This window comes from Neovison vison, chromosome X (genome assembly GCF_020171115.1).
Source record: "Neovison vison isolate M4711 chromosome X, ASM_NN_V1, whole genome shotgun sequence".
Taxonomy (NCBI): domain Eukaryota; kingdom Metazoa; phylum Chordata; class Mammalia; order Carnivora; family Mustelidae; genus Neogale; species Neogale vison.
Window position 1 is genome coordinate 77,041,021 of NC_058105.1, and position 7,422 is coordinate 77,048,442.

At 38.4% G+C, this 7,422-nt stretch overlaps 1 pseudogene; it reads left to right on the top strand.

Moving 5' to 3' along the window:
• Positions 1-465: 465 nt before the first annotated feature.
• Positions 466-1,486, top strand: LOC122896774 (annotated as a pseudogene).
• Positions 1,487-7,422: the final 5,936 nt, after the last annotated feature.

Genomic DNA, 7,422 nt, shown 5'->3' on the forward strand with positions numbered 1-7,422 from the left:
ATGTGGTTCTTCTCTCTTCTCATATTAATTTGTTCTATCACATTGATTGATTTGCAAATGTTGAACCATCCTTGTAGTCCAGGGATGAATCCCACCTGATCATGGTGGATAATCTTTTTGATGTGCTGTTGGATCCTGTTGGCTAGGATCTTGTTGAGAATGTTAGCATCCATATTCATCAGTGATATTGGTCTGAAATTCTCCTTTCTGGTAGGGTCTTTGCCTGGTTTGGGGATCAGGGTAATGCTGACTTCATAGAAAGAGCTTTTGCACAGCAAAGGAAACAGTCAACAAAGCCAAAAGACAACTGACAGAATGGAAGAAGATATTTTTAAACAACATATCTGATAAAGGGCTAGTATCCAAAATCTATAAAGAGCTTACAAAACTCAACACCCAAGGAACAAAGAATCCAATCAAGAAATGGGCAGAGGGATCTACAACTGGGGACACTTGTTGCTCTCGGCGCCAGGCCCAGGTTCCTTCAAAATGTCTACCGTTCATGAAATTCTCTGCAAGTTCAGTTTGGAGGGTGATCACTCCACGCCACCAAGTGCATATTGGTCGGTCAAAGCATACACCAATTTTGATGCTGAACGTGATGCTCTGAACATTGAAATGGCCATCAAGACCAAAGGTGTGGATGAGGTCACCATTGTCAACATTTTGACGAACCACAGCAATGAACACAGACAGTATATTGCCTTCACCTACCAGAGAAGGACCAAAAAGGAACTTGCATCAGGGCTGAAATCAGCCTTGTCCAGCCACCTGGATACAGTGATTTTGGGCCTATTAAAAACACCTGCTCATTATGATGCTTCTGAGCTGAAAGCCTCCATGAAGGGACTGGGGACTGATGAGGACTTCCTCATTGAGATCATCTGCTCAAGGACCAACCAAGAGCTTCAGGAAATTAAGAGAGTCTACAAGGAAATGTATAAGACTGCTCTGGAGAAGGACATCATTTCTGACACATCTGGTGACTTCTGCAAGCAGATGGTTGCCCTTGCAAAGGGTAGAAAAGCAAAGGATGGCTCTGTCATTGATTATGAACTGATTGACCAAGATGCTCAGGATCTCTACAATGCCAAAGGAACTGATGTACCCAAGTGGATCAGCATCATGACTGAGCAGAGTGTGTGTCACCTCCAGAAAATACAAGAGCTACAGCCCCTATGACATGTTGGAGAGCATCAAGAAGGAGTTCTAAGGAGACCTGGAAAATGCTTTCCTAAACCTGGTCCAGTGCATTCAGAATAAGCACCTGTATTTTGCTGACCAGCTGTATGACTCCATGAAGGGCAAGGGGACTCATGATAAAGTTCTGATAAGAATCATGGTCTCTCACAGTGAAGTGGACATGTTGAAAATTAGGTCTGAATTCAAGAGAAAGTATGTCAAGTCCCTGTATTACTACATCCAGCAAGACACGAAGGGCGACTACCAGAAAGTGCTGCTGTACCTGTGTGGTGGGGATGACTGAGGCCCATGACAGTTGAGCATCCAGGAGTGGTGTTCCTTTGTTTCCAGCTAACAATTCTAGAAAATAACTTATGACTAATAGTCCCCTTGTGCCCGTCCCTGCAGGGATGGCATTAGTATCACCCGCTCCCCATCCTTATTGCAGTTGCCTAAGCATTGCCTGCCTCTCATGTCTAGTCTCTCCTTTTAGCCAAAGAAATGAACATTCCAAGGAGTCGGAAGTGAAATCTATGATGTGAAACACTTTGCCTCTTGTGTACTGTTTCATAAACAGATGAATAAACTGAATTTTTACTTTATAAACAAAACAAAACAAAAAATATGGGCAGAGGACATGAACAGACATTTCTGTAAAGAAAACATCCAGATGGCCAACAGACACATGAAAAAGTGCTCCACATCACTCGGCATCATGGAAATACAAATCAAAACCACAACGAGATACCACCTCACACCAGTTAGAATGGCTAAAATTCACAATTCAGGAAATGACTGATGCTGGTGAGGTTGTGGAGGAAGAGGAAACCTCCTACACTGTTGGTGGGAATGCAAGCTGGTGCAGCCACTCTGGAAAACAGCATGGGGGTTCCTCAGGAAGGTGAAAATAGAGCTACCGTACAACCCAGCAATTGCACTACTGGGCATTTATCCTAAAGATACAAATGTAGTGATCCGAAGGGTCATGTGCATCAGAATGTTTGTAGCAGCATTGTCCACAGTACCAAACTGTGGGAAGAACCTAGATCTCCATCAACAGATGAATGGATAAAGAAGATGTGGTATATATATACAATGGAATATTATGCCACCATCAAAAGAAATGAAATCTTGTCATTAGCAATGACATGGATGGAACTAGAGAGTATTATGCTGAGCATAATAAGCCAATCAAATAAAGACAACTATCATATGATCTCCCTGATATGAGGAAGTTGAGAGGCAAAGTGGGGGGCTTGGGGGGTAAGGAAGGAAAAAGTGAAACAAGATGCAATCGGGAGGGAGACCATAAGAGACTTAATTTCACAAAACAAACTGCAGGTTGCCAGGGGTAAGGGGGGTAGGGAGAGCTTGGTTGGGTTATGGACATTGAGGAGGTTATGTGCTATGGTGAATGCTTTGAAGTGTGTAAGGCTGACAATTCACAGACCTGTACCCCTGGGGCTAATAATACATTGTATATTAATTTTAAAAATTAAAAAATTAAATACATTTTTAAAAAGCTACAACGTCGGTCAAACAGTTGGTCGAACATGATGCTAAAGAGAACTAGAAAATGATTAATCATTAAAATAAAATCAGAGGGGCGCCTGGGTGGCTCAGTCGCTTAAGCATCTGATTCCTGATCTCAGCTCAGGTCTTGATCTCAGCATTGTGAATTTAACTCCCACATTGGGCTCCATGCCCAGTGTAGAGTCTGTTTAAAAATAAACACAAATCAACACACACACACACACCAAACGACAACAACAAAAAACAGAAAATGAACCAACAAATGAACAAAAACCTTGAGAGAACAAAAGCCTGAAAAACTGGTTTCCACAAAGCCCAGACCCTTGATAGAGGGTAGGACAAGTCAACACAAGCAAGATTGACTGAAAAACAATGTCACAGGCCCCTTCCCCAGAAGGCAAGCCAAAAGAATTAGGGGACAACCACCACAGGGTCCCCATAAAACTGTTAAACCTCAACATCAGGGGAAAACATATTAAGCTCCAGGTATTGCCCTAAAACCTGTATATTCCACAGATACAACTTTTATTTTTAATTTGGTCTAATGATTCTTGTTCCTTTAATTTCTATAACCTACCTACCATTACAACTAGAGGTTTAATACAAGATGCTCCATAACAACCTTTTAACTTTTAACTTTTTTCATACACATACTTGTTTTTCTTTTTTAAAAATACACATAGATATAAGCTTGAAGGTAATCCTTTTTCCCTATTCAATACTAGCCATATATATAAACCAGCTTTAATCTCCCTTGATCTATGGAAAGTTGAGTCCTTTAACAAATATAATAAGTTACACCCAGGAAACACCAAAATAAACTTCTTCACCCACATTGAGGATTTATAACCTCCCTCCAATCTTGTTCTTCTGTCAGTGTTTCTATGCACTCATATTTGTTCTGGTATTATACAAATCTTATTCTTGGGTTTCATTTTGAGTGGGTTCTTTTTTTTTCTCATTTAATTTTGTCGGTCTTTTTTTTTGGTACTTTTTTTATGTACCTTATAAATCTTACTTTTGGGACTCATTCTGCCTGGGTTTTCTCTTTTTTAATTTTCTTTCTTTTTGATGGTGACTTCTGATTTCTTCAAAGTGTTACAGGATACACCTTGCCTGAATCATGGTTGATATATTCAGCTATACATCCCCTCAACCACTTCTCACCAAAATGACTAGGAGGAGAAACATCCAATAGAGGAAAAATTCAGAGACAGTGCCCTCTCCCACAGAACTATTTGATATGGACATAAACAGTATGTTGGAAAGGGAATTCAGGGTATCAATTATCCAGGCAATAGATAGATTGGAGAAAACCATTAGTGACAACATAGAATCTCTAAGGACAGAAGTGAGAGCCACCAGAGCAGAAGTTAAAAATGCTCTCAATGAGATCCACTCTAATCTAAATACTCTCACAGCTAGGGTAACAGAGGAAGAAGATAGAATTAGTGATCTAGAGGACAAACTGATAGAGAAAAAGGATCAGGAGGATGCATGGAACAAACAGCTTAGAAGTCATGAAAAGAGAATTAGGGAAATAAATGACACCATGGATGTTCTAATGTCAGAATTATAGGGATCCTGGAGGGGGTGGAAAAAAGATAGAAGAAAAGAAGGTGTGGTTGAACAAATTCCAGATCAATATTTTCCCAGTCTGGGGAATGTAACAAGGGTTTGTGTCCTAGAGGCAGAAAGAACACCCTCCAAGATCAAAGAAACTAGAAAGACCTTGAGGAACTTAATTGTGAAACTGATGAATCATAATTTTAGACAAAAGGTCCTAAGGGCGGCTGGGGGGAAGAGATTCCTTATGTACAGAGGAAGGTCCATCAGAATAACATCAGACCTGTCCACAGAAACCTGACATTGAAATTATAGATTGCTCTAAGCAGTACAGACATTTTAACAATGTTTGTTTTTCTGATCCATGAGCATGGAACTGTCTTCCATCTTTTTCTGTCTTCTTCAATTTCTTTCATGAGTGTTCTGTAGTTCCTCGAGTACAAATCCTTTACCTCTTTGGTTAGGTTTATTCCCAGGTATCTTATGGTTCTTGGTGCCATAGTAAATGGAATCTATTCTCTAATTTCCCTTTCTGTATTTTCATTGTTAGTGTATAAGAAAGCAACTGATTTCTGTGCATTGATTTTGTATCCTGCCACATTACTGAAATGCTGTATGAGTTCTAGTAGTTTAGGGGTGGAGTCTTTTGGGTTTTCCATATAAAATATCATGTCATCCATGAAGAGAGAGAGTTTGACTTCTTAATTGCCAATGTGAATACCTTTTATGTATCTTTGTTATCTGATGGCTGTTACTAGAACTTCTACTACTACATTGAACAAGAGTGGAGAGAGTGGGTATCCTTGTCGTGTTCCTGATCTCAAAAGGAAGGCTGTCAGCTTTTTTCCATTGAGGATGATATTCACTGTGGGATTTTCATAGATTTTATGAAGATGAGGAATATTCCCTCTATCCCTATATTTTGAATGGTTTTAATCAGGAATGGATGCTGTATTTTGACTCAAATTAATAAAATTATGAATTAAAGGGGAGAGATAACTACTAACACCAAGGAAATAGAAACAATCATCATAAATTATTATCAACAGTTATATGCCAGTAAGTTAAGCAACTGAGAAGAAATGGATGCATTCCTGGGAACCTATAAATTTTCAAGATTGAAACAGGAAGAAATTGACAGCCTGAATAGACCACTAACTAGTAACAAGACTGAAGAAGTGATCATAAACCTCCTAAAAAACAAGAGCCCAGGACCTGATGGATTCTCTGGGGAATTCTACCAAACATTCAAAGAAGAAATAAAACTTATTCTCCTGAAGCTGTTTCAAAAAACAGAAGTAGTAAGAAAACTTCCAAATTCTTTCTATGGATCCAGCATTAATTACCCTGATCACCAACCAGGCAAAGATCCTATCAAAAAGGCGAATTTCAGAACAATGTCCCTGATGAATGTGGATGTCAAGATTCTCAACAAGATCCTACCTAATAGGATCCATGGTACTTTAAAAAGATTATCCACCATGGTCAGGTGGGATTTATCCCTGGGATACAAGTGTGGTTCAACATTCACAAATCAATCAATGTGATAGAACAAATCAATAAGAGAAGAGAGAAGAACCACATGGTCCTCTCAATTGATGCAGAAAAAGCATTTGACAAGATACAGCATCCGTTCCTGATTAAAATGCGTCAAAGTATAGGAATAGAGGGAACATTCCTCAACTTCATAAAATCTATTAAAAACACATAGCAAACATCACTCTCAATGGGGAAAAGCTGACAGCCTTTCCTTTGAGATCAGGAAAGCGACAAGGATGTCCATTTTCACCACTGTTCTTTCACATACTACATCCATTCATGATTAAAAAGAAAAACAATAAAGTAGATTTAGCAGGAACATACTTAACATAATAAAGGCCATACATGAAAAATCCCATAGGTAACATTACATTCAATGGAAAGTACTGAAAGCTTTTCCCCTAAGGACAGAAATGAGACAAGGATCTCCACTTTTACCACTATTGTTGAATATAGTATTAGAAGTTTAAACACAGCAATAAAACAATAAAAAGAAATAAGAGGTATCCAAATTGTTAAGTAAAAGTAAAACTTTCACTATTTATCCATGATGTAGAAACCAAATAACTGACCAAAAAAAAAAAAAAACGCAGAAAACAAAAACCAAAAAACAAACAAACAAACAAAAAAACAACTATTAGAATTCACAAATGAATTAAGTAATGTTGGAGAATAAAAAATCAATCTGTTGCATTCCTTTTTCTTTTTTTTTATTTAAATTCAATTTAGTTGACATATACTGCATTTTGGTTTCAGGGGCATAATTTAGTAATTCATCAGTTGCATATAACATCCAGTGCTCATTACATTACATGCCCTCCTTAATGCCCATCACTCAATTACCCCATCCCCCAGCCACCTTCCCCTCCAGCAACCGTAGTTTGTTTTCTATAGTCAAGTGTCTCTTAGGGTTTACCTCACTCTCTATTTTCATCTTATTTTATTTTTCCTCTCTTTCTCCTATGTTCATCTGTTTTGTTTCTTAAATTCCACATGAGTGAAATCATATGATACTTGTCTTTCTCTGAGTTACTTCACTTAGTGTGTGTGTATCTATCCACCAAGCACAGAGCCTGATGTGGGGCTCAATCCCAGGACCCTGGAATCATGACCTGAGTTGAAGGCAAATGTTTAATGACTAAGCCAACCAGGCACCCCTAGATGGATGTTTTTAAATTCATTTTTTCACCATATACCTTTGTTTGGGAGCATTTAGTCCATTTACATTCAAAGTAATTATTGATAGATAAGTATTTATTACCATTTGTTACTGCTATTGTGTTTGTTTTGTAGGGTGGTTTTTTTTTTCTTTTCTTTCTTTTCTTCCTTTCTTTCATGGTTTTTGTTTTTCTTTAGTGATATACTGGGTTTCTTCTCTCTTTATTTTTGCATAGCTATTAGTGGTTTTGATTTGTGATTACCTTTAGGTTTGCATATGACATCTGCATTTTTTTAGAGAGAGAAAGAAATGGAAAGGGAGTACAAGTTGGGGAAGGGCAGAGGGGAGGTAGAGAGAGAACCTTAAGCATAACCTCATACCTTAAGATACGAGGCTCAACCTCATGACCTTGGGACCACGACCCAAGCGAAAATCAAGAGTCA